This window comes from Heterocephalus glaber, unplaced genomic scaffold (assembly GCF_053883595.1).
Source record: "Heterocephalus glaber isolate CG9 unplaced genomic scaffold, H.glaber_assembly_v1.0 deba00000896, whole genome shotgun sequence".
Taxonomy (NCBI): Eukaryota; Metazoa; Chordata; class Mammalia; order Rodentia; family Bathyergidae; genus Heterocephalus; species Heterocephalus glaber.
Window position 1 is genome coordinate 7,904,590 of NW_028258170.1, and position 18,297 is coordinate 7,922,886.

At 35.4% G+C, this 18,297-nt stretch overlaps 1 long non-coding RNA gene across 1 annotated transcript; it reads left to right on the top strand.

Annotated features, from left to right (window-relative positions):
• Nucleotides 1–236: 236 nt before the first annotated feature.
• LOC147828902 (uncharacterized) lies at nt 237–5,166 on the top strand. The gene is made up of 3 exons (XR_015449998.1): nt 237–505; nt 663–1,041; nt 3,563–5,166. It is a non-coding gene; the product is annotated as an uncharacterized LOC147828902 (long non-coding RNA).
• Nucleotides 5,167–18,297: the final 13,131 nt, after the last annotated feature.

The following is an 18,297-nucleotide window of genomic DNA, read 5'->3' on the forward strand; positions in this document are numbered from 1 at the left end:
GAAGAAAAAGTTTCTCTGGAGTTTTCATTGTGAATGGATTCCACCCAGATCAAGGACTTCTACTTACCCTGAGTCAAACATTTTCCACCTCTCATCCAAATTCCCCTTAGATTTTTTTAAACTAATTACTAGCTCATGTAACACATCTGTGTTTTATTATGTGTTCCTTTTCAGTTTGTTGATGAGAGCATTTTATATATACATATATATCTACTTTGGATTGCTAGGAACTTGTTCTGTGAGTGTTCTGCAAGATAAACAAGCACTTCTAATAAGTTTTAACTTGTTTTTTTTGTTTGTTTGGTTGGTTTTTATCTGGGGGTTTTTTTGGTACGGGAGATTGAACTCTGGACCTTGCGCTTATGAGGCAAGCAGTGGCACCACTGAGCTAAATCCCCCACTGGCCCTGTTTTCTGTCTGAGACATGGTCTCACTATGTAGTCCAGGTTGGCTTCGAACTCACAGCAATCCTCCTATCTCAGCCTCCTGAGAGCTAAGATTACAGGTATGTGCCGCCATGTCGAGCCCTAAATTTTAACTTGGTAAATGAGTGATGTCTTGCGATAAGAGTGTTATGTGATGCCAAAGATCACATGTCACAACTGAGCCAATGGTTCTTCTCTGTCTGTGTCACAGCAGATTTGTGTGTGATTGTTTCACAGCTGCAGGAGCTTATGGAGAAGATCATGGCTACTGAGGAGGAAAAGAAACAGGCAGAGGAATCCCTCACTTCAACTGAGATTAAGGAGATTGTAAAATGTTGGAAACAGTGCAAAATTTTGTAGAAAAGCACCACCAGAATAAGGCTGGAGCAGTGTGAGCACTAAATGTGTTTAACGACGATGCAATGTCACATTTCCACAAAATCCTCAAAAAGATGCAGAAGCAAGTGTTGTTGGATAGGTTCCTTGTTAAAGTTTCATGAAAAGAAAAAGATTCCATTGAGTGTCAGCAGTGATTCCAGTAGTGATAGTGAAAGTTGTCCTACACAATGCCCCTCCTTTCTTGTGTCCCTCACACTGACCATGAAGGTTTTCAAAGGTAAGTGCAGGTTAATTTGTTAATTTGTTTATTTTTCCTTATATTTCATATTTTCTTTATTAATTTATATTATATTACAATATTGTAGTGATTTTATATGAATATTTGGGGGTTCTGGAATGAATCATCTGAGGTTCCAATATTTCTTATGGCGAAATTCGCTTTGATATACACGTACTTTGGACAATAAGCATGTTTCCAGAATAATTATGCTCACAAACCAAGATATATATATAATAGTCATATATATATAATAGATATGAATATATGTTATATATTATTTGATATATGAATATATATCTGAATACTCTGTGTATACAACCTCAATACATATATATTTCCTTGTGTATCAAAGAAAAATGACTAACATCATATAGATATGGGAAAGTCTTGAGGCATCCCATTCCAGTACTCCTTGGCTACACTAGAGTTTTCTTCTACCACATCCTCACAGGCAATGTTGTAGGTCAGGCTTGAATACTCACAGTGATGAAAAACTCACCAATATTGGAAATTGGGATAACTCCAATTATATTTGAAATTTGCCCTTTAAATTATATTGTACCTTCTGCTTATGGTTCTTTCTCTAGTTTTTGGCAACATAAAGATATCTAAATTGCCTTCCACATGATAGTACTATTTCTTGCATTAAGTGCTCATGTAACATATTTTCCAAATCTATGTCTTATCAAGAAATTTTCTTCAAGGGTATTACGTGGAGGGGCATTCATTCCCTAATTATAAGAAGATGCATTTGTCAGTAGATGGAAGTACCACTATATACAAGCAAAGTAAGCAAGTAAAGCCAAGCATTAGCTCAGATTTGTTTTTATTAATTTGTTTTGTTTTTAGAGGTAGTTATTACATGAGTCCTATTGACTTAGTCCAAAGTTGAATAAAATTACAAGGTTTCTAGTCAGGTGAGAAAACACTGACAATTCACCTCTCGTAGTTATATCAGCCACTTCTAGGCTTTCTTTCTTTCTGAATTCCTAATGTGTTCAAGTACTAGTCTAAGAGAAGGTGTCTCTATCTCAAGCTCAAGGTTAAATTGTGTTAATTAGGTTTCCTCACCAGAATGATTAAGTAGTGTATGTGTGAACCAGGTTTAGTCTGTGAGATGTGTAAGGAAATGGTGTGACAGGGTAGTGAGAGAGGCTTCTGAAAATTTTTCTTACATGTGAAAAGAGAACATATAAAGAAAGAGCTTCTCACCTGCAGGACATTAGCTTGTCTGATTGTGATACCTGAGAATGTGGCAGCCTTCTCGTAACCAGGAGGTGAATTTCCTAGTGGGTAGGAAGAAATGCAAAAGATGACAAATCTATCCTTTTTGTTTGTTTATTGTTAAATTTATGGAAGTAAAACTTAAATACAGTGAAATTCAGGTTCAAAATGTATAAATTTTGGCAAATTTATATAGTCATGTAACAACAAGACATAGAGTAGTTGTAGAATTCCCCCAAATCCCCTCAGGCTTCCTTGTAGTCAATCATCTTCCTGCACTTTGGCCACTGATAACCATTGACTACGCCTTTTTCCATGGCCTTTTCACTTAGCATAATGAATTTGAGCCTTGTTCATGCTACATAATCAATAGCTTGGTCCTTTTCCCTGCTGAGAAGTAATTCATTTTATTAATGTGTGATAGCAACATTGGTTCCTGAAGGCATATAGCCACAAAATTAACCAGAAAGAAAACCACCCTACTCTGAGACATATCGATAGCCAAGAAAATTTTTCTCCTTTAGGCTGTTTTGCTGTTCTTTATCCAGCTCATTGTAACTGATACATCAAATTGATCCTGCTATTAATGATGTAACCATTACATTTAAATATAAGTTCTTGTGTTTATTCCTTCTGGAAATTTCATGTAATGAAATGTGATTTTATTCAATATGTTTTCTAACTTGCTATCTTTAGCCTTTTCACTTAAATTTTATCTTGCTAGGCTGGGCATACAACATTGGCTGTTAAGATTTTTTTAGTCTAAATTTGTCTCTTAATATCTATGCTATTCCATTGTTATACTTCTACAAATTGAATGAGCCTAACTTCTGTCAGGTAATCCAACATATTAATATAACAAGAGTTGTATATTTTGCAATCCAGGCATATAGTCTTAAATATATTTTTTCTTTTTTGAGCAATGTACCTACCCTTCCTATTAGGGCTAAGCATGTTATTATAATTGTTTTATTTCCCCACAATTATTTTGTTTGAAATGTTTGTCCTTATAAAAAGCCAGTCTAAATTAATTAATCTCCTATACTAATGATCAATTATTTTGTAAAAATTAATAATACTTTCACCTTTATATGCATGAGCATAGTCACAAAAACAATAATATTCATTGGATATCTACAAAGTTGTTTAGACTCTGCTAAACATTTAACTTATGTTTTCTCATCTAATCTTCATAAATATTACCCAACTTTATGGATGAGAGAATTAAGGTATAAAAATTGTGTGACCTACTGTAACATCTTAAATTAAATTCTGTATGCTTAAATTTGTAAAGTGTCGGGGCAGAGAAGCTCAGCCAGTCCCAGCACCTGGAAGGAAGCTTCCCATCTCCATCCCAGTCTCCTAGGGCAGAGAAGCTCAGCCGGTCCCAGCACCCAGAAGGAAGCACCTCACCTCCATTCCAGGCTCCTAGGGCAGAGAAGCTGAACTGGTCCCAGAACCCAGAAGGAAGCTTCCCTGCTGCCATCCCAAGCTCCTGGGGCAGAGAAGGTGAGCCGCGTGGGTGCCAGGAGCACCCCCTCCCTTGGAAATGAGAAGACATGTAAACAAGTCTCAAAACCAGACTTCTGGATCACCTACAGCACTCCCAAAGGGAAATGAGATGGAACAATCTGATACTCAACCACCTGAACTCTCTGAACTGGCAACAAAAGAGGATTTGGGAAAATTGAAATCAGAAATAATTACTCAGATAACAGCAAAGATTGTGCTCATAGTGCAAGACATGATTGATAAATATAGAGAGGACACAGATAAAAAGTAGAGGAGCTGAGGAACATGATGGAATCCCAACATAGGAAACAAATGGAATCCATAAAACAGATACAAACAGATTTTCAAGAGATTAAAAACTCCATCAAAAGTCTGAGCAGCAGAATGAACCAATGTGAGGATAGAATTTCACATATAGAAGATAAGATTGCAATTAGTGACCAGGAAAAGAAAAATTGCTGTAAAACTGTAAGGGAACATGAGAAATCAATCCAGCAGCTGCTAGATGATGCAAAGAAGAATAACATAAGACTGATTGGAGTCAATGAAGAAAGAGGAGAGAGTGCAGATGACATAAAAAACTGTTCACAGAAGTGATGGCAGAAAACTTCCCAAGCAGGGGAAAAGAGCTTGACATACAGATAAGTGAGACATATAGGACTCCAGCTAGCCTTAATCAAAAAAAATCTACACATAGGCATATAATAGTAAGGATTCCAGAAATCCAACAGAAGAACAAAGTTTTACAAGCAGTGAGAGAAAAGAAACAAATCACCTACAAAGGAAAGCCCATCAGAATCACAGCAGACTTCTCAATGCAAACCCTCAAGGCAAGAAGAGCTTGGAGTGATGTATTTCAAGCCCTAAAGGAAAACAGCCTCCAACCCAGACTGATGCACCCTGCAAAACTATCTTTCAAAATTGATGGAGAAATAAGATACTTTCATGATAAAGAGCACCTCAGGAACTTCATGAATACCAAACTGGCACTCCACAAAATTTTAGACAATACCCTCGGAAAAGACAATGAGGATCACAACCCCAGGAAACCCAGCAGAATGAATCCATTGGGCATGACAAATTAAACGCAAAGGGGGAGAATCCAACAAAAAGAAAAAATCATGACAAGGCTTTTAAAACTTTTGACTTCATCTCCCTAATGAGTGTATAATTTAATCTTATTATTGTACTGATTAGTATTTTTCTGATTCTAGAATTGCACACCACTCCTTGTGCTATACTGGCTATTTATCATCTTCTTATGTCTACATTTTAATTGGGTTGTCTATTAATGAGCTCTAAGAATTCTTTATATATTCTGGTCATAGGTTATATGCATTGTAAAAATGGTCTGTTTAAGGACTACTTTTCATTTTAATGATGTCATTTAAAGTTCTAAATTTTGATGGGATCCCATTTATCAATTTTTTCTTTTATATATCATGTTTTTTGTATCCTAGGTAGTTCTTGCCTACCCTGAATTCATAAATATTTTCCCTTATAATTTCTTCTTAAAGTTTTATGCTTTTAGGCTTTCTTATTTAGGTTCATAGATCTCTTCAAGTTATTTTCATGTATGGAAAAAAAGGGTTGAGGTTAATTTTTTTATATACAGATACCAGGTGTTCTAGTGCCATTTGCTGAAGACACTATCTCTTCCTTGGCTTTTGAATCGAGTTTATATTCTATAAAATGCTAATGTTAAATAATCTTTCAAAACTCAGTGGACCATATATGTGTGGTTCTATTTCTAGATTCTCTGTTTTATTCCAATGATCTATATGTCTTTCCTTACACCAACACTGACTTAATTACTGTAGCTTTAGAAGAATTCTTAAAATTAGGTATTAAACATCTTACAGCACTGTTTTTGTTTTTAACTTTTCTAGGTCCTTTGTACTCCTACATAACTTTTAAATTTCAATATCCAATTCTTCATTTATAGCAAGTATGCATAGACCTGAATTTTTATATATACCTTGTGTTTTCTAATCCCGCTAAATTCAAGTACAAGTTCTAGGGGCTCCTAGAGATTTCTTAGTATTTTCTCTGTAGATAATCATTTCATCTACATATAAAGATTTTGCTTCTGCCATGCCCATCCTATCCTAGTTGTGTCATTTTGTTGCCAGACTATTTTGCTGGGGACTAGGTTTCAAAGTTTAATGGACAGATAAAGAGTAAGCATATCTGCCCTTGTTCCCCACCTTAAGGAGAAAGCATTGTATCTTCTCCATTTATATAAGGTATTCTCGCTAGAAGTATGGAGTACATGTCTTTAATCTGTTGAGAAGTTTCTGTTCTATTTCTAGGCTCCTGATAGCTTTTACCATGAACAGCTGTAGAATTTAGTCCAATACTTTTTCTCCAACTAGTGACAGGATCATATGGCTTTTGGCTTTCCTCTGCTAAAATGATGAATTTTGGGAGTGGATCTTCCAATGCTGAACCAACACTGCCATCCCTATAACAAAACCACTTTCTACATCCTGCCAGATCTGACTTCCAATAGTTTGTTTTGTTAAACAAATTTCTATCTATGTTCATACTTTTTTCTTCTATTATCTTTATCCAATTTTAGGATTAGCACAATGTTGAGTTCCTAAAATGAGGGGAGAAGTGTTCCTTATTTTTTCTGCTTTAATTATTTGATATAATTTATCAGTTAAAATGTATATGAGCTTGTTGTTGTCATATAGGTAGGTTTTCAAGCTAGGAATATACTTTCTTTAATAGGTGCTATTCAAATTTTATATTTCCTCCAGAGTTAGTTTCATTAATTTGTCTTCCAAGTTACTTCTCAGAAGTTGTCAAATTTATTTCAAAACAGATTTTTGTAATATGCTTTCTATATCTTTTTAAATTCTGTAAAATCTGTGGTAATGTCTCCTAGATCTTAATATTGTAATTTAAAAAATGTATAACTGATATTGTGTAACAGGAAGAAAAGGTCAAAAAGACCAGGTGAATTGGGAGGGGTAGGGGAAGGGAAAAAAGGGAAAGGAAAAAATATGAAAAGAGGAAAAAAAATGGAAACAAGGTCTTTGCAAATAGGGAAGGGTGGAGGGGGTGAAGAGAGGGCAAGGGAAGGGGAAAAAAATAAGAACCAAGATACTCATGTAAAGGTACAAGATCCCAACGATGAATGTAACTGTATTTTATACCTAAAATGTACCAATAAACTTAATGGGAAAAAAATTTGTAAAGTGTCATAAAATAAATTAAGTGCAGCAATGTATTTCTTTCTAAAATGTGCTTCTTACTTTTAGCTATCAGGGAAATGCTTCATAATTATTTTGCTAATTTTTCAATACTTTAAAAAATAAATATACCAGTCTTCCACACTAAGGTCCAGTGGCTGAATTAAGATTGTATGTATTCATATGATTTTTATAACTATTTTATACTTTGAAAATTATTCTAGCTAAAAGCAATAGTAACATCAATGCATCTATTGCCTATACAAGTGACATGATAAAAATGGTGAATACTTAAATTTGAAAAAACTTATAACATAAAAAAGATACATTGTCATTAATCTCATCTTAAAATATCCCTGCTCCAAACACACTTCTACCATCATTCTTGCTATTTTTTGAAGCAGATCTGAAAGTCTTCTTTTAAGTCTTTATTTGCACTATTGTTGACTGTCTTCATGTCATGAATTGATTCATAATGTTTACATTTTGTGGTCACTTAGACTTTGGGTAAGAGCCAGAAGTCTTATGTTGCCTGATCCAATGAATAAGGTGGATAAGGACACAGAGAAATGTTTATGTTTGAAAGAAATTGCCAGAAATACTTGATTAGCATAGAGAGATCACAAAATATGGTGAGTATTTTAATAAAAACAATATGGTGGGGAAGGGATTGAGGAAAAAAGATGAATCAATATATATTATGTAGAAGTATAAATTTCCTTTGATGAATGTGATCATTACATATATCTACAAATGTACCAATAAAGTTAATTAAAAAAAAAGAAAATGGAACAACTCCTTTCTTCAAGCATTGGTAGAACAAATACAAAATTATTATAGTAAAAAAACCACATTCCTGTTAAACCCTTTCAAAGTACTCCCTTTCACTTTTAACACACCTCATTTTTCTTGGCAATGTGTCTTTAACCATGATGTTATTTTTTAAAATTTAAACATTCACCATATTTTTGATTTAGCTATCTGTCTATCCTTAGAATCTCACAATATTCTTCAATAAACCTCCATCCTCTGTCACCATGTATCTCTGTCACCATGGCCTCAGATGTCAGCATGTATCTCAGTGTCCCCTTGCACTGTCTTTTGTTTATCTTCCTCTCAAAGGCATTAATCCAGGCACCAAATCACATATGAAAAGCACCTTGGCAAATTTTAAAGAGCACACCTACGCAGATACTTTGTAGAAGTTCATTTACCACATAATAAAATGACCATAGGGGTTTTCTAAGTCATGTGCGAGTGTCCGGCCAGAACATTGTTGTCCTTTCAGAGCAGTCATAAAACAGGCTGCCCGGAGAGCTCCTGGTATCCCTGCCCAATGACCATTCCCCCTCATTTGCTTTTGCAGTCATTCAGTGTCGTTAGTCATGTTTCCATCAATTATCTCCAGGGGAACAGCTAGCAGAGCTTATAATATTCTGCTTAAGGATGTCAGTCTTGGTATTTGTTTGAATAAAAAATGAGTCAATAAAACTGCTGGACAATAAGCCATGGCTATTCCAAATCTGATGTGCAGAGATCTTCCTTTGTTTAGGAAATGGCCCTGGGAAGCTACAAGAATGACCACAAATTAAGGGAAATCCCTCTGAATTATACTGACCAGCATGTGGATATGCAAGGAGAATTCTTTCTTCATGAACCACTTCTGCTTCAGACATCAGTGTCTTTATGATAATTACAGCTGCTTCTGATGCAGCTATTGGAGCCAAAGATGCAACAAATGAAGGGAAGGGTACCTATCAGTGGTAAAGACTCACAGCTCATGCTGTCCCTCAGTCCATTCACAGGCATAGCACTCAGGGAAATCATATTTAGAGTATGATACTTAGACCACTATGTACTACGAGAGAATTGGGAATACATGCTTTGGGAATTGTACCCTGTTTCACATCTCAGATCTGCCACTTTCATCCATATATTCTGGCCAATTCCATCTTTTCCATGTACCAATGCTACCTTACCTTAAAGAAAAAAAATATCATCACTCAGGTTATAGAGAATACTAAATAAACTATTACCGTAAAATGCAAAGAATTCTGTCCAGTATCTGGTACTCACTCAATTAGTTGTCAGTTAGCTATCATTGTTGTTGTATATGTGAATTATGGTTCTACTTTTGGATATCATTTGGAACATTTTCTAATTTGTAAGTTTCAGAATTCATCAAATCATTTGTATTCCACAAATAGAAAAACACCTGAAAGTCAGAACCCGATTCTTTTTTACAGAACTCCAGTTTCCCAAAGAAAGGATCAATGATAAAGTATTTCTACAGACTTAAATGAAAGACATATAAATGCACATACTCCGTTGATGTTATTCAACATAAATATGCAGTCTTTACATTTTTGTTTTGGTTTTTTTCAAAAAGCATTTGTCCTCATCTAAAAGGTGCCAATGGAGAAACAAAATAAATGTGAAACAAGGCTCAGAGAGGAGACTAACCCTTTGTAAGGATAATATACTCTACTGGAAGACATCAGAGGAAGAGTCCCCCACCACATGACTTTTCCAGATATTTCTGTTTCTATTACTTCTTACAACTCTTTATCCTTTATTGAGAAAGAATATTCAAATATTCTTAATAACAATCATTTGAAGGGTAATGCATGTAGACCACATATGAATGCTTAATGCTTTTTGTCTTATGAGGTATTCACAATGATTTCATGAGGAATAGTTATTATTATGTCTGTTACCTTTCTTCTGTTGTCTAGACACAATACCCAACACCCAAAGTTTAAGGAGGACTTTGGCTCACAGTTTGTAGAGTCCATAGTTGGCTGGCTCCAAGGCAGGTGGCAAGGCAGAGGGGCATTGCAGAGGAGAAACATTTTATGGCAGGCAGAAGGCAGCAAAGCTCAAAATAGCAAAGAAGCAACAAGCAACAAGAAGCAACAATAGCAGTCCTCTTTCTGTCCCTTATATTCTATCTCGGGGCAGGTACTGCTCTCACCAGGGTGGAGCAGCCTTAATCCTAGCATCACACCTTGAATCAATGCCAGCATCACACCCTTAATCCCAACATCACACACCCTAGATTCAACCACCTCTGAAAGGCCCGACCTATGACTACGACAGGAAGATCTGGGGGAACATTTAGATACAAGTCATAACAATGCCCATTTTACAAATGAAAAATACACACCACAGGCAATCTAAGGAACTTTTTTCTGGACTTTGCAGCTTAGAAAGCAAGACAGTCTGGGACTAAAACCCTACAGAGTATGTTCTTATCCAACTGTGCCTCATATTGCTAAAATCAGCATACACTTGGCCTCAGTGGCCACCCAACAATGATATTCCTGATTTTTTTCTATATAATTTTGTTTTTATCTCTCCTAATCTCTTTGGAAATGTATTTTCTATCACAAAACCCAAGAATGACACCAATTACAAACAAAAAGCACCAGGGTTCATTTCTTTTTAATTCTCCTTTGTGATATATAGACATGCACTGAAGGAAAGGGGGATTAAATTTTGCAAGGGGCCAATATTCACTTTAAGAAAAGTACAAAGAAAAGAACATTTCAGGGTGCAGAAGAAGGAGGAGGAGGAGGAGGAAGAGGAGGAGGAAGAGGAGCAGACAGAGAGAAGAGGGAGAAGAGAGAGAAGACCAGGGAAGGGGGGGGAGGGTAGAGATAGCAGAGCAGGAAGAGAAGGGAGAAGGAAAGGGAAGGAAAAGGGAGGGAGGGAAGGGAGGGAAGGAAGGGAAGGAAGGGAAGGCTATTTTCTTTGAGTGTTTATAATGGATCCAGAATGGTGATACTGAAATTTTAAAGAAAATTTTGAATGGTATTGTCTTCAATGTAATATATAAAATATACACAGAAAACATTGATAGAAGTAACATTAATTTTTTCTATAGCTTTGAAAAACTTCTTCAAACCTTATTGTGTTCCTTGCTATTTTTTAAGAGGTAAAAAATCCTGCCTTTGGATCTGTATAGAGGATACTGAGATGGTGAAGAAAACAACTTTTTGGTCTGTGGAATCCTCTTCAAACATATGTTTGTGTCCTTTATTGATCTCTTAAGCCATCAAATGTACTATTTCTGCATTTAAATTCTCCTCAAACCTACTGCTTGAAAATATTTACTCTAAGGCAGCCAAACACAACTGTGGAAAGAGTAGTTTTCATAATAGTGGAAACTTACTGTGTTATTGTTTAAATTTTACATCATTCTGGAACCAAAACATCTTATAGGATACAGCCTTCCATAGGCCTGCTTTGAAAGCAATCTATTTATTGGTACAATTAGGAAAAGTGTGCACTTTTCTTTCAGGGTATTTCTCACATCTCTTAGTTGATCACCTCCTGAACTGCATTCTTTACTATCCTTCCCTCCTCCTAGCCAAATAAACTTTAATAGTCTCAGGAGAGAACTCTGAGTTGTGTTGTTCATGGCAGGGTCAGCTTTGCTAATTCTTCCTCAATGTTCTCAAAATGTGGCTTGTTTCCAAAGCCAGAAATGCAAAATAATATGATTTATTTGGTTTCCTGCATGATCCAATTTAAGGCATTTGGAGTACTTACATTTTTTTATATCACTAAGAGGCCTCCAGAAATTTATTGAAATAATATCTAAAAGTTGCTTCACAATCAGTAATAGATAAATTATGTGGCCAATTAATAGGTTATAAACATGGTTATGTAACCTCTAAACCCAAAGCTCTACCATAAGTAAATAAGGCACAGTCCTAATCCTGTGAGAACAAATTACATGCCTCTCATTTCCCTTTGGAAACAGCTGTGCTGAATCAGGTAGATGATGGAGTCCAACTGCACTTGGCTTTAAGATTGGCCTTGATTAGCATCCATGATTTTTGCTGCAGCTTATAAGAGTAAACTGTGCTTGGACTAAACAGCCCCTGCTCTTTTGTTATCTCATTAAATACTCATTGGCATCCTCGAAAGCATTCAGAGCCCATGTGAACAATATTGACAACATTGTCTTCCTAAGGCTTTTCAAAGTTGTAGAATATTTACTCAAGATATTAAACAGGAAACTTCCATGAAATTCATGAATTATTCAATGACAAGTTTTCTTGGGAGCCAAAAGTAACCCAGGAAATTAATCTGAGCAGAGTCCAACATTAGAAACTTATTTTGTGTGTTATCATGGACATTTCTAGCAGATGTCAGTTACTAAGGGCTAATTCATCTTATTTATCATGAATGCTATCGAGCATAAAGACTTTCACACAGTCACCAGTATCTGAAATTAAACATACATACATTTAAGCTTTTTCAGGTTTACTTCTCGCCCAAAAAGAGGAACATTTGTACAGCTGCTTCAAGAGAGGTAGTAGGGACCTATGAACCATGATAACTGTATACTTTCCATTGATTGCTTCCACTAGGACACTATTAAATGATGCTAAAGAGATTGCCTGAAGCATTTGATCATCTGTAGATGGACCTGAAAGAAAATTTTGTTAAAATATTTGGAACTTATTCAGATTATTCAAATTATTGAAATATTCATTGAAATATTGGATAGGTCAGAAAATTTAAAGATTATTTGTTATTAAATTAATTTCTTAGTAAGGAATTTTATGATTTGAGATGAAGTGACAAAGAATAATGTAAATCATGTCAAATGGTCAACATTAGTTAATGTATTAGCTGAATATATTTTCTTAATATTTAATTTAATTAGTTCAATGTATTAGTTAAATACATTCTCTTAATATTCTGACTTCATTTGCTTATATATTTGGGGTCACTTTTAATTCCTATTTAATGTAAGCAAATTAATAAATGGACTTGTAACAAAGGCTAGGCTTCATTAGTATTATTTACCAATATTTTTGTATCAGACATCTTGTAGGTCCTCTTTCCCCATCTCAGAAGAACAAAACCTAAATTGTGTAACTCTGGGAAATAAATTTTCATCTGTGGTTGTTTGAAGGAGGACTATTTTGACATTTATGAATAAAATAAGGTATAAAACTGTATTTTTTGTGGTTCTGGGAATCAAACCTAGCCCTAAGGGTTGAACAACACCCCCAGTTCTTTTTAAATTTTTTATGCTGATACAGGAGTTTGTTAAACCACTCAGCCTGGCCTCAAACTTGTGCTCTTTCTGTCTCAGCACCTCAGATAGCTGGAATTGTAGGTGTATGCCAGTGTGCATGGCTAAAAGCATATCTTCCTGGATCCCAAGGATCCACTTCCCTCTTTCTTTTCTTCCCCATGTCCATCAGCAGATGAATTGATTTAAAAATGGTGGTATTTATGCACAATGGAGTACTACTCTGCCATAAAGGATAAACTTGAGAACTTTGTAGGTAAATGGATGCACCCTAAGACCATAATGTTAAGTGAAGTAACTCAGACACACAAGCTTAAATATAGCATATTTTCTCTTATATAAAAAATGCAATATATATATATGGAAAAATATGTATAGAAAAAATATATAGGAAAAAGATATATAATAGGAAAAAAAATTTAAAAAGTATAATCCAGTGTAGACAATGTATCTAAAAGTGTACCTTAATTTAATACAATTGTTTTACATTTTTTATGTTCTTTAGTCCTTTTTATCTTTATATTTGATAATTAACTTTACAAGGTCTTATACATTAATGAATCTGATGCTGGAAAAAAAGGAGGTGGAGGAATGGATTAAACAAAAGGAACTCCTTCTCCTTTAACGTGGTTTGTAGTTCCATATGAGCGAGGTCATTGGTGTTAGAAGTGGACCAACTCAGTACAATGGGCACATGAAAAACCAGATTTGCAAGTTTTGGAGGAGGTTCAAAGTGAATCATCAGATTACTTATTCATGGATGAGGATGATACATTATAGTAAAATATATGTTTTCATAACAGAAGACTGGTGTGAGTGGATGGTGATGATGATGATGATGATGACTTCGACATTGACCATGTGAGCCAAAGTTCCTGTGATAGTGAAATGGAGCAAGACTTGATTGGTACATAGACAGGGAATGCAGACCTTGATTCAGATAAAGAAGTACACAGCAATATGAGTATATATTTAAATAGTCAAAATAGTACAAAATGGTCACAAAACCAAATGGAATGATCCAGTGTTAGAACTAGGTCTGAAGATACAGTGAGGGTCTTGGCAGGGATGAAATGTATTGGACAGAATGCCAGCATTGCCATTCAATGTTGGAAATTGTATCAGACAAAATGCTACAAGAAGACGCTGTGAAATACAACATTCTGTATGCATCAATAGCCATATTAAAAATGTATTTATTATGTCACCTTGCTAGCTGAACTGCAGGCATTCATAGGTCTGCTGTACTTAGCAGGGACTTGGCACTGAAATTGCAGGTATGTAAAAGACTTATGGAAAATTGATGGGTCAAAATATGACATAAAAATTTATGCCCTTGTAGGTGTGAAGACTTATTATGCTTTCAATTTACAAGTTTATTCTGGAACTCAGCTATCAGGTCCCTATTTGTATGGTAATAAACTGAATGATACTGTGAACAAACTTGTTGCTCATGTTTCCAAAACTAATCAGAATGTGACATTTGACAATTGTTTTACCAGTTTCCAATCAACATTACATTTGTTAAGAAAGCACAAGTTGACCGGCAGAGGAACTGCACACAGGAACAAAGCAGAAATTCCAAATGAAATGTTGCAATTTCAAAACAGAAAATTGTGTAGTACAATCTTTGGATTTCAGAAAGATTTACATTGGCTTCCTATATGGCAAAGAAAAAACAAACTGGTACTGCCGATGTCAACACTGCACCATGCTGGAAATATTGATAGGGAAACTTTGACAAAATGGAAGCCTAAGATGGAAACTTTCTACAACAAAACTAAAGCTGGAGTACATGTTGTTGATGAACATGGAAAAACTATGATGTCACTTGAAACACAAAGCATTGGCCAATGATTCTGTTTACTGGATCCTAAACGTGTGGCATAAATAGTATGGTAGTTTACAAAGAAAATAACAAGTCCCAAATACCATGGAGAAATTTTCTTAGAAGATTGGGACTGGAACTCATAAGAGATCATTTACAGCAGTGGAAAAACAAAATGTTTCTGCCCATGGAACTACACACACAAAAGTGTGGAGAACACTGGAGAGCTGACAGGTGAACAGGCAAGTGCAGGACCCCAAAGACCTACTATAACAACAGAAAAACCAAAAAATATATCAACTGTGCCCTATAAGAAAGGACAGAAAACAAAGTAGATGTGCTATCAGTGTAAGCAATGCTTGTGTATGAAACATGCAATTTTCATGTATGAAGACTGCCTTGATTGTGACAACTGAAGCAAAGATTATTTTTGTTATAGAGTTGTATTGGTATTTTCATTATAGTTCACATAGGTTTTTATTTCTAATGTTATCTCAGGTTTCATAAGCAAGTAAACAGCTGATATGAAAATGCTGATGTCTCTTCTAAGCACTCATTACACATTTGATATTTTATTTTAATGATATCTGATTTTCCTCATAAGTGCACATTGTACAATATAGTAGAAAGCTCCTGGCAAAACAGAAGGAAGAGAATAGAGGTGACAAGAATGGCCTGCCACATAAGAAAGGAAAGCTAAGCACATGTCCTGTCAGTGTAAGCAATATGTGTGCATGGAACATGCAGTTGTTGTATGTGAAGACTCCTTTGGGTGTGACAATGGAAGCAAAAATTATTTTTGTTGTAGTTATACTGGTATTTTCATTGCAGTTCACATAGGTTTTTATTTCTGATGTTATCTGTTAGGTTTTGTAAGCAAGTACATAGCTGAGGTGAAAATGTCGATGTTTATTCTAAACACACAATATATATTAATAATTCAATACCTTATTTGATATTTTATGTTCCTGTTAACTACACATTGTATAATATAATAAGAACCTCCTGATAAAATAGCAAGGCCAGCAAGATGTCAAGTATGTCCCACAAAAAAGGCCAGGAAAGCAAAACACCTGTGCTGTCAGTGTAAGCTACATGTGTGTATGGAACATGCTGCTGTCATGTGTGAAGACTGCCTTAGGCGTGGTAACTGAAGTAAAGATCATTTTTTTTGTAGAATGCTATTGGTATTTTCATTGTAGTTCATATAGGAATTTATTTGTTTTTCTTTTTTAGACTTTGTACACCAAAAACCAGTTGTTGAAAATCCTTATGCTTTTTTTATAAACATTCAATAAATACTAGAAATGCAAAAAAACCCCCAAAACAAAAGGAACTAAAATGTGTTCTGTACATGTACCAATTCTCTGCAGTGAATGTAATCATTATATACTACAAACATGGACTAAGTGAAAAGATATAAAACATTGCTTGATTAGTTTATACTACATTTGGTAATTATGATAAATTCCTATAAAAAGCATAGACAATATTGAAATTATAAATGAAAAATATCCATAATAGCCAAGGTATAAACACTCAATATTTTGTTATACAGCCAGTAAAACATCATATGATTGCATATATAAGTATGTATAATTTAATGTATAAATGATAAATCTACAAAATCAATGTTAATAAAATATGTAATACAAAGTTTGGAATAATAAGTTTTTTTGAAATGAAAACAAATGTCCTTACACATTACTAAAATTTTTGCCAATTTTCATTCTCTGTGCTAGTCTTTATATTTCTACTTAACTATAACAATTAAATTTATATAACAATCATTTTGATAAATTACAACTGCATTTCTGTTTTTTGGGGTTTTTTGTTTTTTGTTTTTTGGGTTTTTTTGGATACTGGGGATCGAATTCAGGACCTTCTACTTTCAAGGCAGGCAGAGGAACCAATGAGCTAAATCCCCGTCCCTGCATTTCTGTTTTTAAGGCAAGTCTTTTTATGTACTTTATCTTCAGGTCCTCTAAGAAATAAAAAACCTTGACATTTACATCAGAGGTGCTTCAGCCTCTTAAAGTGACACCCAGAAGAGTTTACCAAAGTGATACATAAAAATTCCAAACATCTGATTTCCCTGTGGGAAGCAGCAGCTCTTTCTCCTGCTGGTGAAGGGAGGTTCATGTGCCCTGCTTGATGCTGCCCCCTGGACCCTGAGCACTGAATCTCACTAGTGCTCAGAGACATCTTGAGGGCTGGTGATAGGACAGATAACATTCATTGGTACTGATTCCCTGGCAAGCACTGTGCTATGAAAAATGCAGTCGTGACCTCATTTAATTATCAGATCACTATTTTAAAGAGGAAAGAACTAAAGCTTAAGAAAGTCACATCTCGCTCAGGCTCACAGAAATAATGAGAAGCCTAAGTAGGTTTTCATCTTTGTGATGTCAGCACCTCGACCATTAGCACTTTGTGATGCTGCACCCCTTCCCATAGCTACATGTCAGTGCTGATCAAGAGACATGTAATTAGATATGTTCTGCTGGAGCTCTCAGTATCCTTTCAGTTGTCTACAACTTGGAGTAAATACTTCTGGCTTTCAGAACAAAGATAGCCTTGGCTTGGAAACTCTAACATGGCTCTCCTGGAAATTGTTTGCCTCAGACACAGTTCTCTTTTTCTAGAAATTTCTTCCTGTACTTTGGTTCAGTAGTTTGAAGTAATTCCCCAAAGTCACACAATACTCAGATCTTATTCTTCTTCCTTACAATAGTAACCTTTATGTGTCCCTCTAAATCAACCTCCATGTAGTTCTCTTGTGTTTAATTTCTTAGCCAATGGAGACATTCAAGTGATCACTTAAATTTCCAAAGCAATCCAATTCCCGCTCAGGTGATGAGATCAAAATTTTCGGGAACAACCCCGAGTCTTCTTTGCTCTCTTCTGCCTTACCCTTACATCATCAAGACCTATAGGTTAAGCTTTTAAAATATGTTCAGTCTACAACACTCCAGAATACAACCAGTTCTTACATGTTTTATTGCTAAGACCCTGTTCCAAGTCACTAATTTCCCTCTCTTTCTTCTCTCTGTCCCAATCTGTTCTATAATCCATACAGAAGCTATAGGGATCCTACTGAAACTTTTGTCAGATTGAGTCATTCTTCTCCTGCTCCGGGATCTCCAATGGCTTCTTGTCCAACCAAGAGCCAGACAGCCACAATTCTATGCATTTATTCAGCATCTCACAGCCATCCCACCATCCCTCCATTCAGTTTGTCCAGCAGAACTAATTACCTGCACCTTCTCAAGGAGACCAATGGGGTTTTGTACTAGTTTTTCTCTGTCTGTGGAAAATTTTTCTAACAGACACATGGTTTGAGTCTCGATATCAAGCCACCTTTTCAGGAAGTCTGTTCCCAATCACATGATATGAAGTACTAACCTCTCTCTCAATGTGTCCTGCTTCCCCTT